This window comes from Cricetulus griseus, chromosome X (assembly GCF_003668045.3).
Source record: "Cricetulus griseus strain 17A/GY chromosome X, alternate assembly CriGri-PICRH-1.0, whole genome shotgun sequence".
Lineage (NCBI taxonomy): Eukaryota > Metazoa > Chordata > Mammalia > Rodentia > Cricetidae > Cricetulus > Cricetulus griseus.
Genome location: NC_048604.1, coordinates 17,299,298 through 17,322,002, shown reverse-complemented (window position 1 = coordinate 17,322,002; position 22,705 = coordinate 17,299,298). Strand labels below are relative to the sequence as shown.

The 22,705-nt window shown below is 41.5% G+C and overlaps 1 protein-coding gene across 1 annotated transcript in view; it reads right to left on the bottom strand.

Moving 5' to 3' along the window:
- Gpc3 (glypican 3) overlaps nt 1-2,750 on the bottom strand; it is a 417,341-nt gene extending 414,591 nt beyond the window's left edge. The window contains exon 1 of the mRNA XM_027432108.2: nt 2,616-2,750. The gene's annotated coding sequence lies outside the window, so the exon portion shown is untranslated. The remainder of the gene's footprint in view (nt 1-2,615) is intronic.
- Between the last annotated feature and the right edge of the window lie 19,955 nt (nt 2,751-22,705).

Below are 22,705 nucleotides of genomic sequence, written 5' to 3'. Positions count from 1 at the left end.
GTTTGGTACTTTGTTTTATTCCACTACTGGGCTTGAATCCAGGGCTTTGTCCATGTTAGACAACCATTTTCTCAGTGACTACATTCTCATCCCTGTTTTTAAAAGTTATATTGAGTTGCATAAGGCCATTGTGGTCCAGGTATATAATGTGCTTTGAGCATATATCCTCATACCCCACGACCATCCCCTCATCTCTATTTCCCACTCTCTCTTTTGCTCCCCAGACAGTCTGGCTTCTACTTTCATGTCATTGTTAAAAATATGATTCTCTGTATGGATAAAGTCTGGGATCCACAAAGGAGAGAAAACATGCACCACTTGTCCTTGTGAGACTGACTTCACTTGCTTAATATAATTAGTTTCAGTTGCATCCGTTTTCCTGCAAACAACATAACTTCATACATTTTTTATGTCCAGCCTTCTTAGACATTTTTTTCTTTTGTGACAAGGTCTTATTCGACAATCCAGTCTGCCCTTGAACTTTCAGTCCTCCTGCCTTAGACTCCAGAGTAGCCGAGATTACAAAACTGCACCATCAGGATCCTCTAATAATTTTTTTCTAATCCAGAGAGGAAAATGTTCTCAAAGTCCACAGGTGCAGGGCATCTGAGTCTTCTAAAAGAGGTTCTGAACTTCACAGGGCAGCAACATTCCTTTACCACTACCTCTGTTTAGTTTTCTTCGGGAGCTACCTCCCATCATGGGAAGCAAGGTATGTATCATTCCTGGTTCACCTCCCTTGCAGTTGCTGCAAGAATGTTTCTTTTGGCAATAGATCATGCTGTAAGAAAAATGGAAAATCTGACAGCATTTCCAGTCCCCAACTCTGTAAAAACACTAATACAGCTGTGCTTTTTCTACCTCGCAAAGGGGGGAGACAAGGAGACCAAAACTCACAGCAAAGGATGGGGGAATCCTGCAAAGAAGGTATTGTTATTAGTAGGGAGAACTTTGCAGCATATCTCCTACGTGGTGCATACCAACTGAGATAGCTGTGCTCGCTGACGGTCTCAAAATGTCTTCCTCTGTGGACAGGCATGTTAGCTCACGCCTAGAATTGAAGCACCTGGGGAGTAGAAGCAGGAAGACCAGTTGTTCAAGGCCATGCTTAGCCACATAGGGAATTCAAGGACAGCCAGAGCTATGTACTAAAAACAAAGTAGAACAACAAAAACACAGAGAGGAAAAATGTCTCCCTCTGTGAAGTCTTCATCCTATTGATGAAGGCATGTTTCAGGCATTCTCCATTCCCTTTCTCTCAATTTTCCTTGCATATAGTAAGAGAGGCAAATGGAAAGAAAGGTTTCAAGAGTTCTATAGTGAACACCAGAACAATATTCTCAAAACAGGGCAACCCACTACCAAGTGATGCAACGGGGCTCTGGGGGTCAGAATCCTGTGAAGAAAGAGTTAATGCGAAGCCGGGCAGCTGCATTTTCACTTGCATCTGCCACACCAGGGACCAACAGCAGAGGTCCCCAGCAGGGCACTCTACTCTTTTGCCCTTTCGACCAACCTCCCTCTCAACAAGCAAGTCCTGGTTCTTTGATCTTTTTCTTTTATGAACCACGACATACTTTGCCCTGGAAAGCAAAACAGACAAGAGACATTGGGCACCCTGAGCCCCCTGCGTCAATAGAGGCACTAACACTGCAGTGCTGATGAAACGAGAAAGGAATTCCACCACGCCAGAGGCACAGAGCAGCTTTGCCCTGTGAAACCCGAGCTCCTGGGAGCACAACAGTAAAACGGCCCATTCATTTGTCTCCGCTGCTTCTCCAGGCAGAAGGCTGTTCACTGTGTCCCAACAAGACTGCTACCACAGAGCCTCCCTCTACTTCCCTGAGGGCAGCAATCTCTCTCTCCCTCCCTCCCTCTCTCTCCTCTCTTTCTCTCCCTCCCTTCCCCCCATGGGTATGTATGCATGCCTTCTTGTGTGTGCATTTTGTGTGAAGGAGATTGAAGCATTCCTCTATAACCCTCCTCCTCATTTTTGTGGCAGGGTCTCTCACTGAACCTGGAGGTCACTGATTAGGATTCTATGGTGTCTTCCTCCCCCAATGCTAGGATAACAGGCACATGCCACCATTCCCATCTGTATGAGTATTAGTCAGGTTTCTCTAGAGGAACAGAACTGATAGAATGAGTATATTAAATTATGCTATTTTATATAAGAATATAAATTGTATTCTATAAAAATGTATTAAATTAATATATATTAAAATGGGATTTATTAGAAACCTAGTTATTAATACACTTCCAGGCTGTGGTCTGAGTAGTTCAACAATGGCTGTCTCCTGACAGAAAGGCCAAGGATCTGCATATCTCAGCAATTCCCAGTCTGATGTCAGAGTCCCAGGAAGTCCTAGAGAGCTGCTGGACCTTTCCAATCTACACTGGAATCCTGAAGAAGTAGGTTCTAATACTAGCAAAGGAATGCCTCAACAGGAGAGATGAACCAGCCAGCAAGAGTAACGGCAAGAAGGCAAAAAGCAAAAGCTTCCTTTGCCCATGACTTTTTATGTGGGATGCCACCAGAAGGTATGACCCAGATTTAGGGTGGTCTTCCCGCCTCAAATGGCACAATCGAGAATATTCATCAAAAAGGTGCCTACCTGCTTGACTTTTAGTTGATTCCGGATGTGGTAAAATCGACACGGTTAGCCATCACAGCAGCTTTTTATGTGAGTGCCTGGCATTGAAACTCATGTCCTGATTCTTGCACTTCATCCACTGAGCCATCTCCACCCCAGCTCCTGTATAGGTCATTCGTAAATGTCATTCATGTCCTCTTCCCCATACATTCATTTCTCCAGTTATTAATGAAGCCAAAGGAAAAAAAAGCATAGACTTTGTGTTTTACAAAACTTTTCTAGCCCAGTGACAGAGGGGAAAGAAGATTGAGAGCACAGGAAAAAACTACAGAACAGCTCTTCAAACACTGTCTAGGCATTCCGACTGATTTTCAGGGTCTGTGGTCTTAGAACACTGGCAAGGACTTCTCAGTTAACTGTTTCAGCTTCGCTTACTTCAGCAAGTGACGATGTGAGCACAACATTATGTATGCATGTTTCTGGGCATAAGATTAGAGGCTGATGTTCCTGATCAGTGTTAGTGTGTCTGTGTGACATGAAACACGTAAATGAATTTGCCAATTGTAGAAATGGTTATCCTCGTCTGGCGGCGGGTGCCCTAGCCTCAGAGCCCTCATTCAGTGGCTGATGGAAGCAGAGGCAGACATCCACAGATACACACTGAACTGAACTCTGGAACCTAGTTGCAGAGAGGGAGGAATACAGATCGAAGGGGTCTGTACCAGGTTGGAGAAACCCACAGAAACAGCTGGCCTGAACAAGGGAGAGCACATCGACCCCAGACTGCTGTCGGGGAGGCCAGTACAGGACTGATCCAGACCCCTGAACATGGATGTCAATAAGGAAGCCTCTGCACTCCAGGGGGCCCCTGGTAGTGGATTAGTATTTTTCCCTGGTGTAAGAAGGGACTTTGAGAGCCCATCCCACGTGAAGGGATACACTCTTGCCCTGGACACATGGGGGAGGGCCTAAGCCCAGCCCAGGATGATGTGGGGGACTTTGGGGAGTCCCTGTTGAGGGCCCTACCCTGCCTGGGGAGTGGAGGGTGGATGGGGTGGGGGGTAGGTCGGGGTGGGGGAGGAGGGGTGAGGGGGAGGGAAGGGAGAGGGAGAAGGGATTGACATGTGAAACAAGCTTGGTCCTAATTTGAACTAATAAAAAAAAGAAAAAGAAAAAGAAGAAATGGTTATCCTGTAATTAAGAGAAAGGAGAATGTGAATGAAAACCACAGTGAATTATTACCTCATACCCATTGAGATGGCTGCTTTAAGAAAATATATAAACGGGAGGTGGCTCATTCAGTCCAACAAACATCTAAGTTCAATCCCCAGAACCCATGTAAAAATGCCAAGTGTGAGCAGGGTAGTGGTGGCACACGCCTTTAATCCCAGCAATCGGGAGGCAGAGACAGGCGGATCTCTGTGAGTTGGAGGCCAGCACGGTCTACAGAGTGAGTTTCAGGACAGCCTCCAAAGCTGCAGACAAACCCTGTCTCAAAAATAAAACAAAACAAAATAAACAAACAAGAGCCAAGTGTGGTGCCACACATTTGTAATCCCCCTGCTGGGGAGGCAGATACATGAGGTTCTTTGGAGCTCACTGGCCAGCCAACTTAGCCAAATGGGTGAGCTTTGGGCTAATCAAAGATTCCTCTCCTGAAGATGACATCCAAAGTTGTTCTCTGGCTTCTACACACGCACTCACATGTGCATGAGCACATACACACACACACACACACACACACACACACACACACACACACACACACGATCACATGCATACAAGAATAAAACCCCAATTAAAAATACTTATTGATAAGAATATGGAGAAATTGGAACACTTAACAAGGTTAATGAGAATTCAAAATGGTGTAGCTTCAATGGAAAGTCTGAAAACACTGAATAACCATATGATCCAATAATCCCACTTCTGAGTGTAAATCCAAAAAAGAAGTGAAAGCAGAAGCTCATAGAATGGTTTCATGGCCATATAATGACAGCATTATTTATAACAGCTAAGAGGCAGAAGCAATGAAAACAGCCCTCCACAGATAAACGAAAACCAAATGTGCATCATGCGTGCAATAGGATATTCTCCAGGCTGCAGCAGATAGGAAACTTGAAGCCATTGAGCTAAGTGACGCAATCCAATCACCAAAAGGCAGATACTGGCCTGGGGGTGTAGCATACACAAAACCTAGTGTTCAGTCCCTATCCCGGAACTGTATGCAACCAAGCCTAGTAGAACATGTTTATAATCCCAGCATTTGGGAAATAACAGTGGGAAGACCTAGAATTCACACTCATTCTGGGATGCATAGTGAGTTTAAGGTCAGCCCAAGTTACAAAAGACCCACCTCAAAAACAAATAAAAGATAATTCTATGTAATGATTAATATTGTCAATTGTCAGCCTCTAGAATCATGTGGGAGACAAGCCTCTACACTTATCTATGAGGAAATAACTATCTAGATTAGGTTAGCCTTTGGCCATGCACGTGAGGAATTATCTGTGGGAGGCCTCATTCCACAGGCTGGACCCTGGACTGAATAAAAAAGAGAAAAGTAAGCCAAGCACCAGCATCCTTTGCTCTACTTCCTAACAGAGGGTAGTGTGTCCAGCTTCCTCCAGCTCCTGTGTGTGAGTTGATGTTTGTGTTTGCACATGAGGGCACATTGTATGTGTGTGCATGGAGATCAGAAGTCGATCTTGAGTGTCATACCACAGCATCTTTTACTGAACCCAGTACTCCCCAGTTGGCTAGACTGACGGGTCAGCAAGCTTTGGGGATCTGCCTTTCTCTACCACACTAGCACAGAGGTTACAGGTGAACAACGCCACACCCAGCTTTTTCACCTAGATGTTGGGGAGCCTAATTCAAGTCATCATACTTGTACAGCAAGCTCTTTAACCACTCAGCTGCCTTCTCAGTCCACATCCTGTTTAAAATGTTTCTATTGTGAGGGAATACTTTCTGGATTACTGAACAGCTCAATTTTATTTACAATGTGCAACCATCACCACAGTCTTAGATAGGGTTTCTATTGCTGTGAAGAGACACTATGACCACAGCAACTCTTATAAAGGAAAACATTTAATTGTGGTGGCTCACTTCCAGTTCAGAAGTTTAGTTCATTATCATCACAGCAGGAAGCAAGGCAGCTTGCAGGAAGACATAGTGCTGGGGAAGGAGCTGAGAGTTCTTACATATTGACTCACAGGCAACAGGAAGTGGTCTGTTTTACTGGGCATGGCTTGAGCATATTTGAGACCTCAAAGCCCGCCTCCACAGTGACCCACTTCCTCCAACAAGACTGCACCTACTCCAGCAAGATCATACCTCCTAATAGTGCCACTCCCTTTGGGGGCTACTTTCTTTTAAACCACCAGAATCACTATTTGCAAAACTTCTTTAGCTCTCCAGCAAAAAACTGTAACCATCAAGCAACTACTTATTTCTCCTTCTCACCAATTCTGGCACCCTGAAGTCTGCTTTCTGCCTCTACGAATTTGTGTACTGTAGATATTTCATATAGATGGACTCATCTCTCCTTTTGTGCCTGGGTTATTTCCCTTAACATTATGTTAGCAAGGGCCATCCATGCTGTAGCATATAGCAAATTTCATTACTTTTGTGGTTAAATAGAATTCCATTGTATGGATGGTACACATTTTGTTACCCATTTGCCTTTTAGTGGACACTTGGGTTGCTTTCCTCTCTTTGCTATTATGAATAAGGCTTCCGTGAAGACTATGAATCCCTGTTTCCATTATTTAAGACAGACACTATCTTACTTAGATTTCTATTGCTGTGATGAAACACCATGACTAAAGCAACTTGGGGAGGAAATGGTTTATTTGGCTAGCAAGTTATTGTCCATTATCAGAAGAAGCCAAATCAGGTGTCCAAGGCAAAAACCATGAAGCCAGAGCTGAAACAGACCACAGAAGAGTGCAGCTTATTGGTTTGCTTCCTCTCCCTGCATGGTTTGCTCAGCATGCTTCCTTATACAACCTAGGCCCATGTGCCTAGGGATGGCATTACTCACATTGGGCTGGGCCCTGGGCCCTGGGCCCTCCCACGTCAATATTCAATTAACAGAATGCCCCCCCCCAAGATTTTCCTACGATCTGATGGAGGCATCTTCTCAATTAGGTTCCTCTTCCCAGATAACTCTAGCTTGTGTCAAGTTGACAAAAAACTAACCAGGACAGATACCTAGACTCAGAATTGATGAGTCATATGCTAATTTAAATTTAGTTTTATAAGAAAATGTCAGATTGTTCTCCACTGTGGTAAAATCATTTTTTCGTTCCTCCCTGCAAAACAGGAGAATTAGAATTTCCTCAGTCTTGCCAACATTTGTGACTTCTGCCCTTTTTTATCATATGTATCCTAATGGACACAAAATGGTATTTTACAGAACATCTGATGTGTTTTTTGTGACTAATGATGCTGAGAATCCTTCCATGCGCTCATTGGCCATTTTTATCTCTTTGAAAAAAAATGGCTTATGCAAAACCTTTGTCCATTTGTAATCAAACTATTTCTTTTTAGTTTTTGAGTTATAGGTATTCTTTCTTTTCTAAAATTTATTTTATGTGCATTGCCGTTTTGCCTGCATGCATGTCTGTGTCAGTGTCAGATCCTGGAGTTATAGACAGTTGAGAGCTGCCATGTGGGCACTGGGGACTAAACTCAGGTCTTCTGGAAGAGCAGTCAGTGCTCTCAACCTCTATGCCTTCTCTCCAGCCCAAGGTATAGGTACTCTTAATGTATTCTATATGTTAAACCATAGGTATATAATTTGCAGATATTTCTTCTGTGGGTTTGTTGTTGTTGTTGTTTTGAGACATGGTCCCTCTGTGTAGCCCTGGATGTCCTGAAACTCACTCTGTGGACCAGGCAGGCCTCTGCCTCCTGAGTGCTGGAATTAAAGGCCGGCACCACAACACCTGGCTTCTGTGTGTTTTCTTCTTTTTAAAACTTTATTTATATTTTATGAATGAGTGCTCTGCATGTACATCTGCACACCACAAGAGGGCATCAGATCCTATTACAGATGCTTGTAAACCACCATGGTGGCTGCGAATTGAACTCAGGACCTCTGGAAGAGCAACCAGTACTCTTAACTTCTCTGCCATCTCTCCAGCCCCCATTCTGTGGGTTTTCTTTTTGCTTTCTCCATATTATTTTTGATATAAAGGCGTTTTCTTTTAATACAATGTAATCATCTTGTTCTTCCTTTGCTATTCAGATTAGGTCTTCCTAGAAGCTCTCCCTAGGAGCATAATTTCAACGATCATCCCAAGCTTTTACTACTTGTTAGAAACCACCAGATGGTACCCTGTTGTCTATAGTAGATACTCTGTCTCTTTTCTGTGTTCTGTCTGTAGAAAAAGTAAAACATTGTCTGAGCCCATTACCCTAGTCTTACAAAGAGCCCAACACAGCTGTTTAAAGGGACACTAAAAGAGGTCTATTTGAATGTTAAATAGTGGTGATTAGGAGCAGCTGGGAAGGGGGTGGGGATGTGTGAAGTTTGGGTAACAAGTAGCAAAATACAATTAGAAAGAATGAGTTATGTTGACTATAGGTCACAAAAACTATTACATATTTTATGAGGATATAAGAGAGGAGATTTGAAGGCTCACAACATAAAGGAAGGGTGAAAGGAGAGATATTCTAATTACTTTGATTTGGTCAGTGTGTGCTACACACATTACAATATAGTTAGTTCCACTAACATACACAACTAATGCATGCTAATAAAAAATGTTAACTATAAAATAGAAAAGACTAAAGGAGATGGCTCCAAATGCAAAGGACTGTAAGAAGAATTTAGAGGACATATCTGCAATGTTTCAGTAAAGGCTCATACTGTAAATGTTGGCCAAGACACAAAATTAAGAAGATTTTTAGGTAGTATATTGCCAAATATATATAAGAGAGAAAACACAGTTCCACAAATTTTTGTTCAAAAGTCAGAATAAAATAATAATAGAGTGCATGATTTTTTCTTTTCTTTTTTCCAGACAGGGTTACTCTGTGTAAGAGCTCTGGCTGTCCAGGAACTTGCCCTGTAGACCAGGCTGGCCTCGAACTCACAGAGATCCTCCTGCCTATGCCTCCCAAGTTCTGGGATCAAAGGCATGAGCCATTACTGTCCCCATCCATTCCCTTTTTAAAAATAAATGTTTTTTAATACAGGCATGCTAATTTTACAAAGTAATATGGGAGCAAAATTTTATTTAATTGCAGCTCAAAATAAGTGTTCTGTATCATAAAATTTGGTCACAGATAATTATTGCTGACCTAAGGGTAAACTGTATTTAATTAATATTTGAAATGCCCATTTACATGGACAAATATTAACAGATACTGATAGCATTCGTGATCATATGATTTTCTTTTCTTTTTTTTTCTATTTTTCCCCACAAGTCAATCATTTTGGGTACACTCATGGAATTGTGCAACCATGAACAATTTTAGAACATTTTAATACCTTGATAAACAACCCATACTTATTACCAATCATTTTTCCCAAGCCCCCTGCCCCATCCCTAAGTAATGAAAAATCTGCTTACTCTCTCATCACTTTGCCTGTTGTGAACATTTCATATAGATGGAACTGCAGTGTCCTTTGTGACAGGTATGAGGATATAATTTTTTTCTTTGTTTCCTTCTTTCTTTTTTCTCTCCATTTTATATTTAAATTAGAAACAAGATTGTTTTACATGTCAATCCCAGTTCCCTCTTCCTCCCCTGCTCCCCTGACCCCCCCCCCAACTAACACCCTATCTATCCCATGCCATTTCTGCTCCCCAGGGAGGGTGAGGCCTTCCATGGGGGGGGGTCATCAGAGTCTCTCATATCTTTTGGGATAGGGCCTAGGGCCACCCCCTTGTGTCTAGGCTCAGAGAGTATCCCTCCATGTGGAATGGGCTCCCAAAGTCCACACCTATGCTATGGATAAGTACTGATCATAGTTGTAGATCCACAGACATTTCCCTAATGCCTGATTTCTCTTTAAACCTGTAATGGCTCCCTCTATTATGGTATCTCTTATCTTGCTCTCCTCTATTCTTGCCCCAACTCAAACTTCCTGCTCCCTCATGTCCTCCTCACCCGTTGTCTTCTCCCTTTCTCATTCCCCTAGCTCCCTCTCCCCTCCCCTCGTGCTCCCAATTTGCTCAGGAGATCTTGTCCCTTTCCCCTTCTCTGGGAGACCATGTGTGTCTCTCTTAGAGCCTCCTTGTTTCCTAGCTTCTCTGGTGGTGTGGATTGTGGGCTGGTAATCCTTTGCTCTATGTCTAAAATCTATGTATGAGTGAGTACATACCCTGTTTGTCTTTTTTGACTGGGTTACCTCGCTCAGAATGGTTTCTTCTAGTTCTATCCATTTGCCTGCGAATTTCAAGATTCCATTGTTTTTTTTCTACTGAGTAGTACTCCACATTTTCTCTGTCCATTCTTCAGTTGAGGGGCATCTAGGTTGCTTCCAGGTCCTGGCTATTACAAATAGTGCTGCTATGAACATAGTTGAACATATGTCCTGGTATGAATGTGCTTCTTTTGTGTATATGCCTAAGAGTGGAATTGCTGGATCTTGTGGTAGACTGATTCCCATTTTTTTGAGGAGTCACCATACTGATTTCCAAAGTGGCTGTACAAGTTGGCACTCCCACCAGCAGTGGAGGAGTGTTCCCCTTTCTCCACATCCTCTCCAGCACAAACTGTCATTGGTGTTTTTGATTTTAGCCATTCTGATAGGAGTAAGATGGTATCTTAGAGTTGTTTTGATTTTCATTTCCCTGATGGCTAAGGATGTTGAACACTTTCTTATGTGTCTTTCAGCCATTTTAGATTCCTCTATTGAGAATTGTCTATTTAGTTCTGTACCCCACTTTTTAATTGGATTATTTGATGTTTTGGAGACAAGCTTCTTGTGTTCTTTGTAAATTTTGGAGATCAGCCCTCTGTCGGATGTGGGGTTGGTGAATATCTTTTCTGTGGGCTGCCGTTTTGTCTTACTGACTGTCTCCTTTGCCTTACAGAAGCTTCTCCGTTTCAGGAGGTCCCATTTATCAATTGTTGATCTCAGTGTCTGTGCTACTGGTGTAATGTTCAGGAATAGGTCTCCTGTACCAATTGGTTCAAGGATATTTCCCACTTTCTCTTCTAATAGGTTTAATGTGTCTGGATTTATGTTGAGGTCTTTGATCCATTTGGACTTAAATTTTGTGCATGGTGATGGGGCTAGATCTATCTGCAGTCTTCTACATGCCAGCATCCAGTTATGCCAGCACCATTTGTTGAAGATACTTTCTTTACTCCATTATATGACAAGGATATAATTTTAATGGAGTCTATACTTCATTTGGAAAGCTACTATAGAATTATACTCTTATTGTGATATTTACCTTGTGTCATGCCATTACACTGCAGATTAATCACTTCCAAATGAATTTTGGGTAGAAGCTTTGGGACCACACAGCTAAATAGATTTTGAATATAAACTCAGAGTATTGCAATGAAATGTGACCGGGGCTAAGCCACTGTGTGCTCAGTAGTAAGACAAGTCAGGGTGTCCGACTTTGAGTTCTGACAACAGATTTATGAATGGTAATGATTAAGCCCATGAGAGTGAACGAAGGTCACTGCTGACACCAGTGGATCTGTAACAGGAGAAATTCAAAGATTTTCCTCAAGGCACCATGATAACCATGAGCTCCAAACAGCTCAGATTTTCACAAGTTATTGGAATGGGGCCAACTTATTCATTCTTTTCTCCACAATTTTTAACTGCCATCAGCTAAACCATATCTTCATTGATTACACCTCATAGTGTTATATTATGGTCTCCAACACTTCTTTTAAAATATTTTTCTCTGTGATCTTCCACACACACACTACTCATACAAGCTAATTCTCCAGTCACTTAAAAGTCAGCATTGACTTTTCAAAAATAACAAAACAGTGTCAGTAACATCTAACAATTTATCAGGAGCCAAGGAAAACCGCTCCATATTGTTTGCCTTGTTTTTAAACCCACTATGCATTTGTTCCTAATAGACTCAATTCTTCAGGCAACTGTTCTTGCCAACAGGCTAATAATCTTAACCACGTTAATTTTCTCTGGATACATTTATTCAGCTACTACAATCAAATACAATTTAATAAACTTACTGTTGGAAAATAGCTTTCTTTAAGTAGCTAACAAATGAGCCACTTGGAAACTGACTTTGCTTGCAGTCTCCTTTTCTTTGTTGTGTGTCTCTGTGTGTGAAGAAGTTTGGCTGTGATGAGACATTCTGTATTCAAAGCTCCTATTTTTCTGACCATTGCTTTCATGTGAGTTGAGGAAGAACATTGTTTTCTGTGATTAGCTGGATGGTAGTGAGGTGTATTGTAGCCTTTCAGGAGAGTTCTATTTTGGCTTAGCAAAAATGTTTGCCATTTGATTTGTGACAAGATAATCTACCCTTCATTGTGCCTTAAAAGCAACATGAAAAGGTCCCTTTTGTTTTCTTTTTCTTGTGTTGAAACAATGAATTTATTTTAGTAGTAGAATGTCACACTCTAGTGAATGCACGCTGCCCTCAAAACACTGTCAAGTTACAGATGTGCCACCGTGATTTGCAATGTGTCACTCAATGGCACAAAGCTGGGAGTACCGTGGAAGGTGTTTGCTGCAACTACAAAACTCTGCCACTGCACTGGGAAAACAGTCAGGGGAGATATGGAAATTAATATCATGTGGTCTGTATGAGTACTGACTTATGAGCTTCACATACTTTTCACTTATCAATAATATTCTTCAACTGTTGTTCAATTGTCTAAAACTGTGAAAAGAAACCAGTGAGGTGGCTCATTGGGAAAGGGTTCTTCATTTCAAGTTTGCTGACCTGGGTCTGAACAGGAGATCCCACATGATGGAGGGAGAGAAACAACTCCCATAATGTTGTTCTCTGAGCGCCACTAAGACATGACACACAATAAACAAAAAGAAAACAAAATATGAAAATAGAAAAGGTGTGCTTGCGTCACGGGTCATATGAAAGTCGGCCATGTGCTCATTTGACCCACAGGCCACAGCGTGTGAAATTGTAGTCAAAAGTCTTTGGAAGGGTGGCATGGACAAATTGATGTTCTGCTTTCACCAACTTACCTTTGATATTCACAGTTGTTGAAATCGCATAAACTTAGGCTGGGTGTGATGGCGCACGCCTTTAATCGCAGAACTCAGGAGGCAGAGGCAGGTGGATCTCTGTGAGTTCGAGGCCAGCCTGGTCTCCAGAGCGAGTGCCAGGACAGTCAGGGCTACGTGGTGAGACCTTGTCTTGAAAAAACAAAACCAAGAAAAAGACAGAAAGAAATCATATAAACTTAAAAAAATATTACTATTTTATGTGTGGGAGACAGCCCAAGTGTATGGGGGTCAGAGGACAACTTTTGAGTGTCAGTTCTTTCCTTCTACTACAGCTGCAGGGAATAAACTCATGCTGTCAGGCTTGGACACAAGTGCCATTACCCAATGAGCACTGTTACCATCCAGATATAACTTTTTCAAGCTCTTCTAGGGGGTCATATTTCAGATTATGTCTGTAATTTCAAATACTGATGAGCTCTCAAATGTGATGTGTGTGAGGGATCAATCCTGCTTGCTCATTAACCTCATGTTTGTTTTTATTTTTTGAGACAGGGTTTCTCTGTATTGCTTTGGAGCCTGTCTGGGAACTCACTCTGTAGACCAGACTGGCCTGAAACTCACACCCGCCCCAGTGCTTGGATTAAAGTTGTGGCCACCACCACCAGGCCTATCAACTTCATCTTATGGTGAGGATATGTCCATTCTACAACCTGCAGTCCACCATGGCCTCCTACTTGGCCAAAGATGAGAAGTCTGCACAGCATTGCCTGTTGGGGTTCTGTACTGTCGGACACAGTAAGTCTCCCCAGCCTTGCACTGCTTCAGGGAGCCCAGCTGGCCAGTTCCTCTGAGGGAGGTCAGGCATCTTTGAATTCAGACAGGATACCAATGGAAAGCCTTTCTGTTGCTGGCAGTGGTGCACTGGGAAGTCACTCCTGGCTGAGGACAGCTCTGCCTAAGAAAGTCAGGGTGTGCGGTGAACACCCAGCATAGCCCTGTTTTCTCTGCCTCCCTCCGGGTGGTGCCAGGGCAACATGCTACCTGCTGGAGAGACATGAGGAGCACCCCCCGCTTCTTGCTTTTCAATGTGCTGGACGGTATACAAAGCTATTCATCACATTACTCTCTGGACGAAAATTGGGCTGTGTGAAAGCAAAGCATCCTAGAAGTAACAAAAGCAAGCAAATGCGAACTGAAGCACTAGAGCATTGACAATGCCATAGCAGGACTAGCTGCTATATTTAGCAGAGGCACAGTCTCCTCTTTGGAGCTATCTCTATGCACCATCCAGACCTTCCAACTATCTGCATTATACACAATCATTATCCACCTCATCTACATGCTCATTTTCTCAGGAGGAGAAAAACCTCTCCTGGTACTTCATTTCTGGGTTGTGGGTCTGACTGAGGGAGAAGGGGGAAGGCAAACAATTGGTAAGGCATATAATTATCACTTTCAAAGACAACGTTCACCTCCAGCTGGCCTATTTGTGTAAGTTCTAGTGCCTGAAAAGAGAATTAATTAACCCAGGCAGGTCTCCAGTGCTCATATGTACTCCTTCAAACCTATTTACAAACCTGTTTTAAAATGCTGAGTCTTTTCGAGCAGAGAGTTCGCTATAAATACAGCTGCAGATGGACTTCTTCGAAAATGGAAATGGAAAATTCTGAGCAGGAATAACTTGACATTTGATTCTGGAACAATAGTAAAATGTCAACATCTGCCATGAAAATATAGAACTATAAAATAATGATTAAGGGCCCTTTTAGTTTAAAATATAGAGATTGGTTGTTTTATACAGCTCTGTGCAGAATCTTTTTCTCAACAAAAAGAAAGAAAGAAAGAAAGAAAGAAAGAAAGAAAGAAAGGAAGGAAGAAAGAAAGAAAGAAAGAAAGAAAGAGACACCAAAACTTCCATTCCCATAATGCTGTTATACTGAATGCTGAAATGGGTACACTGCGGACTTGCAGTTTTACTGCAACACAAGAATACTCCTCCAGGCCACAGTCTCTCTCCTGTCTCCCATAGCTACACTACTTGACAGGCAGATGAGTCTCTATGTGGTAGGTGTTATAAAGATTCCAAGTGCCATCCCAAATTGTCATCCCCAAATCTGCTTTAATGCTAACACTCATAACTGTATTTACACCAGGCTCACAGTTAATCACAACTTCAAATGACCACCTCATGGATAGAGAATTATGTTCCTGATTCTGCAGCACATACTATAAAAGATGAGTTCCTTTTTTTTCTTTCCTTTTTCCAAAAAATTAACCACGGTTAAAAAAACCTAAAAACTGAAACCTGGACTTTTCTAAGTATACAGCTGATCAGTGTTACCCATATTTGCACTATTGTGCAATCAAACTCCAAACTCCAGACATTTTCCTCTGAGAAAACTGAGGCTCTACACTCATTAAACAGTTCATTTCCGATCACCTAGTCACTTGCAACCACCATGCTACCTTCTGCCTCTGTGAGGTAGATTACTTTAGATACATCATACAGTATTTTTAAATCTTCTTATGGCTACCCTTTTCTACTTACTATTATGTTTTGAAGGTTAATCTATATAGTATTAATCTAAGCCCTCCGTTCTTTTTTATAACCAAATAGCATTCCTCAAAATGGTATAGTAGTTCCTTTCCAGGTTAAAACTTTCCTTCTTCAAGAAACTTAAGACATAGACTAAAAAGGGGGAATCGAAACATCAGGATATTTTAAGATTCTGTTTACAGGGAAATGAAACAATCCTACAGGAAACCTCATTAAGACAGGAAAGTAAACAACTCAAAATAGCTACAGGAAGTTATTAAAACTGAGCAGATTCACTAGGCTCAAGAGTATATAAACAATAAAGACTGCTGACGGAAGACTCTCAGACAAGACAAGCTACGATGAAGATTCTGAGACAACCCAAGTGGCCAAGAAGAAGAGACCAACCAAAACAGCAGAGATTTCTTGGAGAAGACACTCTCCAACCTGTTGAGCCACCTGCAGGCTGTGTAGAATGTTCCAGGTTCCCAGCTTTGGGAGCTGTCACACATTCTGGGATGGACTTTGATGATGCAGCTGTCTTAGAGTCATTTCTGCTTTTGTAAGTAACCCCCCCACCTACATTTCTGTAAGTAACGCTCTTAAAACTCGTCAAGTTCACCAAGTTGGACTTTGGTGGTATCTATACTTTTTTCTGTCGTGGGCTCCATATCTGGTGAGTCAAGGTTTGTTCACATCTACACCAGAAGAGTCTGTTACACAACAAATGGATATGCAACAATTTACTTATCTAGCCATCTATGAACACTTTAGTCACTGGGGTTGGTCAATCACATTAGATAGTTTTTATGTCTTAGTAAGATTTCCAAACCCATAAACAGGCTCTATTTTCTTTGATTTGGGGATGCTTTCTTTCTTAAGGAGCTTAATTAAAATAAACTTCATATGCTATAAACCTCACCTATTTGAAGAGTACAATCCAATGTTTTCTTTTTCAGTTTTAGCAGTTTAATTGAAATATAATTGATATGCTATACATTTTGCCCATTTAAAGAGTAAGCATTATTTTTAACAGATCAACACGGCTGTAAAAACAATTACCAACATCCACTTTTAGGACAGCTTCAAACCCCTTAAAAGAAATATCCATGATTCATTGGCAGGCTGTCCCCAGCTCCTTCCTAATTTTTAGCCATTAGTAACTGCCAATGTGTTTTATGTTCCTATGAATTAGCTTATTCTGGATACTTAATATATGCAAAGACTGTTTTCTTTCCCCTATAATGTTTTCAAGGTTCATCTCTATTATAGCATGTAGCAGATTTCATTTCTTTTTACTGTTGAATTGTATTCCACTATCTAGCCCAGTGGTTCTCCACCTGTAAGTCACAACCCTTTGGGGTCAAATGACCCCTTCATAGGGGTCGCCTAAGACCATCAGAAAACACAGATATTTACATTATGATTTATATGGAAACATAGATATTTACATGTATTACTTATAACAGTATAAATTAGAGATATGAAGTAGCAATGAAAATAATTTTATAGTTGGGGGTCACCACCATATGAACTATATTACAGGGTCACAGCATTAGGAAAGTTGAGAACCACTGGTATAGTGGTTCAATATACCATGATTGATTCATCTGTTCATAAAGTAATAAATATTTGAGTTATTTATATCTTTTGGACTTTCTGTCTCTATTCTTTTATTTAGCAGATTTTTTCAAAGTTTATATATTTGTTTGGCCAAATAATATGTCATAATATAAATGCATTATGCTTTTTTAATCAGCCCATAGACATTTGTGTCCTTTATGCTTTTTAGCTTTATGAACACCCTGTTACAAATGTTCAAGTACACATTTTCCTAGAACTGCTTGTTTAATACAGCTGGTGTGTGTGTGTGTGTGTGTGTGTGTGTGTGTGTGAGAGAGAGAGAGAGAGAGAGAGAGAGAGAGAGAGAGAGAGAGAGAGAGAATACATGCACACATGCTTACTTGTGAAAGTGCATGTGTGTAGAAGCCAGCGATCAACCTTAGGGGCCATTCATGTTTTTTTTTTAATTTATTTATTTATTATGTATACAGTGTTCTGTCTGTATGCTTGGCTGCATATCAAAAGAGGGTATCAGACCTCATTATAGATTGTTGTAAGCCACCATGTGGGTACTGAGAATTGAACTCAGAACCTCTGGAAGAGCACCTCTCCAGCCCCACATACACATTATTTTTTCACACAGGGTTTCTCATTGACCTGGACTAGTTCACTGAGTAGGGAAGGCTGCTTGGCCAATGAGGATAAGATACCTGCATGTCTCTGTTTCCTCAGCATTGGGATTCTAAGCTTATGGTACCAAGCCCTTTGTTTTAAAGATTTGTTTATTTTATTTTATGTGTATGAGTGTTTTGCCTACATATATGTATGTGTGTATGTGGTACCCATGGAGGTCAGAAGACAGCATTGAACCCCCTGGAACTGGAGTCATATATGGTTGTGAGCCATCATATGAGTTCTGGGAAGCTAACTGCACTTCCTCCGCAAGAGTAGTACATGTTCTTGACCATTGAACCATGGTTCTGTTCACCTCTCCCACCCGATTTTTTTTAATGTGGGCATTGGGAATTGAATTAAGTCCGTGAGCTTGTGTGATATGCACTGTAACAACTGAGCTAACTCTCTAGACCTAGATCTAAACTTTCAATTTCATAGAGTACTTTCAATATCCCTAGGAATGCGATCAGTGGCTCATATGGCAACTTTATGTTTAACTTCTTAAAGAACTGCCAAAGAAACTACATAATTTTATATTCCAAGAAGCAATACATGAGAGCTTCAACTTCTATTTTTTTCTCATTATAACCATTCTTGTGTCTGTGAAGTGGTATCTCATTGTAGTTTGGATTTGCATGTCCCCAGTGACTCATGATGTTGAACATTTTCCCCCGTGTGTTTAATGGTCATTGTAGCTTATCTTTAGAGAAATATCTATTAATATCATTTTCCCATTTTAATTGGAATATTTGTCTTTTGTTATGGAGCTATAGAAACTCTTTATGTATTCAGGATACTGGACCCTTATTAGGTTAGTGAATTGAAGATATTTTCCCATTCTGTGTCTTCTTTCCTGATAATACTGTTTGCACTTTTTTGGAGACAGGATTTTGCTATAGAACCAAGCTTGCTGTGAATCCACTACGTAGCCCAGACTGATCTTGGACCTGCAACAATATTCCTGCTTCAGTTTTATGCATGCTGAGATTTCAAGTGTGCACCATTATGCCTATAGTGCCAGTTTATCTCCTTGAAGATAATGGAGGCCCAGTTAAAGGAACCCGGTAAGCGGCTGTGTCCCCTCTGAAAGTGGGTTAACAATTTAAATCATCATCCCAAATGCCAAGATAGTTTTGATTCTTCATCTGTGGTGACATCATCTCCATTTATCAAGCAGGTCAGTCTGGACAATGAGAGGTAAAATGTAACTTAAGGATGGATGGGTTTATTTTAACTCACAGTTCAAGGTAGTCCATTGTAGCTGGCTTCTTTGGGCTGCCTGCTCACAAAAAAATGACATGGAGATTTATTACTAATTATAAATGCTTAGCCTACAGCTTAGACATAGCCCACTAGCTCATAACTGAAATTAACCCATTTCTATTAATCTCCATTTTGCCTCATAGCTTTTTATCTCTCTTCCATCTTGCACCTGCTGTTTCATCACTTCGTCCTCTGGCATCTCTCCACTGCCTAAATTCATCTCCTCTCCTCTCTTTGCCAAGAAGTCCCGCCTAACCCTTTCCTGCCAAGCTATTGGCCATTCAGCTCTTTATTAAACCATTCAGAAGGTGCCTTGGTAAAGTGTACAAAGATTATTCACAACACATCATGGTAAGGAAGTTAAAGTCTCAGGAGCTTAAAGCAGCTCCTCACATTGTATCCACAGCCAGGAAGAAAAGACCCCTGAATGGATGCTGCTGCTGACTCTCCCATCCTCTGCTAAACCCCAACCAGGGATTGCACAGCTCATAGTGGGTGACCCTTCTCACCTCAATGTAATCCAAATAATTCCCCACAGCCATGTCCACAGGCTCTTCGGTCAGGTGATGTATGATTCTGTCAAATTGGCAATTAACCCTAACCACCACAAGTCCCAATTATCAATAATTCACAGTATCTTGAGAAGCAGAAGAGGCAACCCAGGAAAGCAAGGCAAAATTCTAGATGTGGAAACTAGAAAAAAAAATAATACAGGAAATAAAACACTCAATGAACTGAAGTAATGCAACATTCGGGCTCATTTACTTTCTCCTTGGTTTCGGTAAGATAGACTGCTCTGGAAGCTTCTACACAGACTGTGTAAGGCTTAGCTTTCAAGTGCAGAAGTGTTGGGCCTAAAAACGCCCAGATGCAAAGCCTAGTGGAACTTCCTGAGCCTGGCTAGAGTTTGTCGACCTGTCTTAGAAAAACTGTCTCTGCCCAGCTACTGCTAGCGTGGTGTAATATTATTGGCGCTCATACCTCACCCCACCCTGAGGTTCCCACCCACTTTCTCAACCCTATAATAAGTACCTGCCTGATGGAATAAAGGGAGATCCTGCTTTGACAAGTCTCTGACTCGGTGTGGTTCTCTCTGGTAACTAGGAGGGGGTCTGGGTCTTCGACATTCTCCATCCTGCTCAGCCCCAGGAAGTGACCGGCTGCACCTGCCCTTCCCACAAGCCCTACCTGCTGGAGGATCCGGCAAAGAAGTATGGTGATATATTGTTTATGATTTTATTAAAGTTTGCCTGAGGATTCAGACAGAAAAGTCAGCCACAAGCCATAGAAGCCAGGCACACACCTTTAATCCCAGTAGCCAAAAGCTAGGAGGTAGTGGTACACACCTTTAATCCTAGGACTCAGGATTAAAAGGGAGATGGAACTCTCTGAGTTCAAGTGATACACGAGACTGAATCAGTCGAAAGAGTAACAAATCACATCCTTTAATCCCAGCAGTAGAGAGGTATATAAGACAGAAGCAAGGTCTCAGTATCAGGCATTCATTCTCCAGCCATGTTGAGAATAGGAACACCCCAGCCCTTTTACAGGTAAGAGCTCTCTGGTAGCTTACCTGCTTTGCTTCCCTGTTTTGTCTCTGTGTCATTTATTTTTCGTGCAACACAGAAAGTCAAGAACCAAATATTCTAATACTAGATGGTGACAAACAAGCCTGTGGTCCCCTTCTAGAATAACACTTCTTGGCCTTCTCTTGTTTTCCATCTGGAAAACTATGTTAACATTATTCATGAATTATAGCCTAATACCGAAATATCTATTGGCTTGACTTTTGAAAATGCTGTTCTCTGGGTGTTCATTATCACACCCTGTCCTTCCTAAGGTGAAGAAATAAGAGTCTGCCTGCAGAAGTGTTTAACTTTGTGTAAGAAGAGGAAAACACCTGCAGCCTCTGACAGACATCTCTGTGTCTCTCAGCTCACTTTTGCCCCTCCCTCCCAGCGTGGTCTCAGATGGGGCTGCACTCCAAGTTTTCTTGTTAAACCTCTGTAGTGGCTGATTCTAACAGTAGGGTACAGCAATAATAAATAGTCTGATTAAGGTGTTGGGTGTGAAACTCTGTTTTCTCTTTAATGAGCCCTCATTTAAGTGTTTCCAGAGGAGTTCTCTTCCAAAGTATTGTTCTTATCACTTGTCTATATCATGATTCTTTAAAGAAGGCACATTTTACCAGAGAAGTATTCACATTTCTCTGGGTCTTCTATCTACATTCTTCATATTTTACTATATGAGGATCAAATATCAAAGGAAAAGGGGGTCAGCAAGATGACCTGTGAGGTAAAGGCACTTGCAGTCAGAACCTGATGATATGGACACACACACACACACACACACACACACACACACACACACACACACACACACACACACACACACGTATTCACACTCATGCACACATGTGCATGCACATGTTAATGAATAAATATAAACAAAACCAAAGGCAAAAAAGATGGTAGCTGTGCAATGGTGGTGCACACCTTTAATACCAGAACTCAAGAGGCAGAGGCAGGTCATCTCTGTGAGTTCAAGGCCAGCCTGATCTACAAAGTGAGTTCCAAGACAGTCTCCAAAGCTACACAGAGAAACCCTGTCTCGAAAAACCAAAGCGGGAAAAACATGGCTAAGGTTTCTTAGCCACATATCTCTCCTTTCACTCTAACAGCCAAGGGTTGTGCAATGGTTTTTATAGACTCAGAAAACTGTTGCCTGGGAAACGATGGTTCTACGGAGGAAGCTCATGCTCTCCCCTCTCTATACTATTCAAGTTTGTGCCTCCAGTTTCCCTCAAATAATCAACCTTTAGCTTGAAATGACAATACTGAAATAAGCAGGAAACTGGTCATTTTTAAGCAATTGCAGCTGTTTAAAGTAACTTTTCCATTTTAAAAATATGATGGTTTTAAACACTTCTGAAGCACTCAAAATTGTTTTGAAGAGGGTGCCCCATCTTCCTCACTTGAGAAGAATGACAAATCTGTAAACAGTATTTAAGCATCTGCTAAAAGAAAATTCCATCGACCGTCTGCCTTGAATTTTGTTTGTGAGGAGGATAACGTTAAGAGACAACCTCTTTCTGCCTCCTACTGGTAACCCAAAGAAGGGACATGTGCTCACATCTTAGTCCTAACTTCAGCTCAGAAGCTGTATGCTATTTGTGAGAACATGTGTTTATATTTGCTTAAAAAGAAATAGCAAGCAATGTGTTAGATCTGAGATTTTTATTGATATATAATTCACAGACCAAAACATTCATCATTTTAAGTTTATTTACAAAGCTGTGCAACTAGAATCACTACCCAATGACAGAATATTTCACCCCAAAAGAAATTCCATGTCTTGGCAGTCGCTCCTGGTTCCTCCTTCCCACACATCACTGAAAACCATTAACTCACTGTCTGCCTCTACAGATTTTCTTATGCTACACATTACATAGAAGGGGAATCATGTGATCTGTATTATTTCTGACTGCATTGTGTGCATGTGCATGGGTGTGTATGCCTGTGTGGTATGCATGCGTGTTCATGTGAGAGGAATACATGTATAGAGATGCATTTGTGTGTCCAGAGTATAAAGGCCAGAGGTGGCATTGGGTGTCTTACTTTATCACTCTCCACTTTTCTCACCGAGGCAGGGTCTTTTGCTGAGCCAGGCAAGCGCTCAATGGTTTAGCTAATCTAGCCAGTCATTTTGCCTCAGGGATCCACTGTCTCTGCCTCTTGAGTGATGAGATTACAGGCAGACCACCACTTACATAGCACTTAAAGAGGTGCTGGGGATCTGAACTTAAGTCCTCATACTGTTCAAGATAAGGAAGTTATAACAATCAAGATAGTGTGATATTTGTATAAAGATACTAAACAGAAACCACATAGAGACCAGAAATTAAACCATCTGGACCTACAG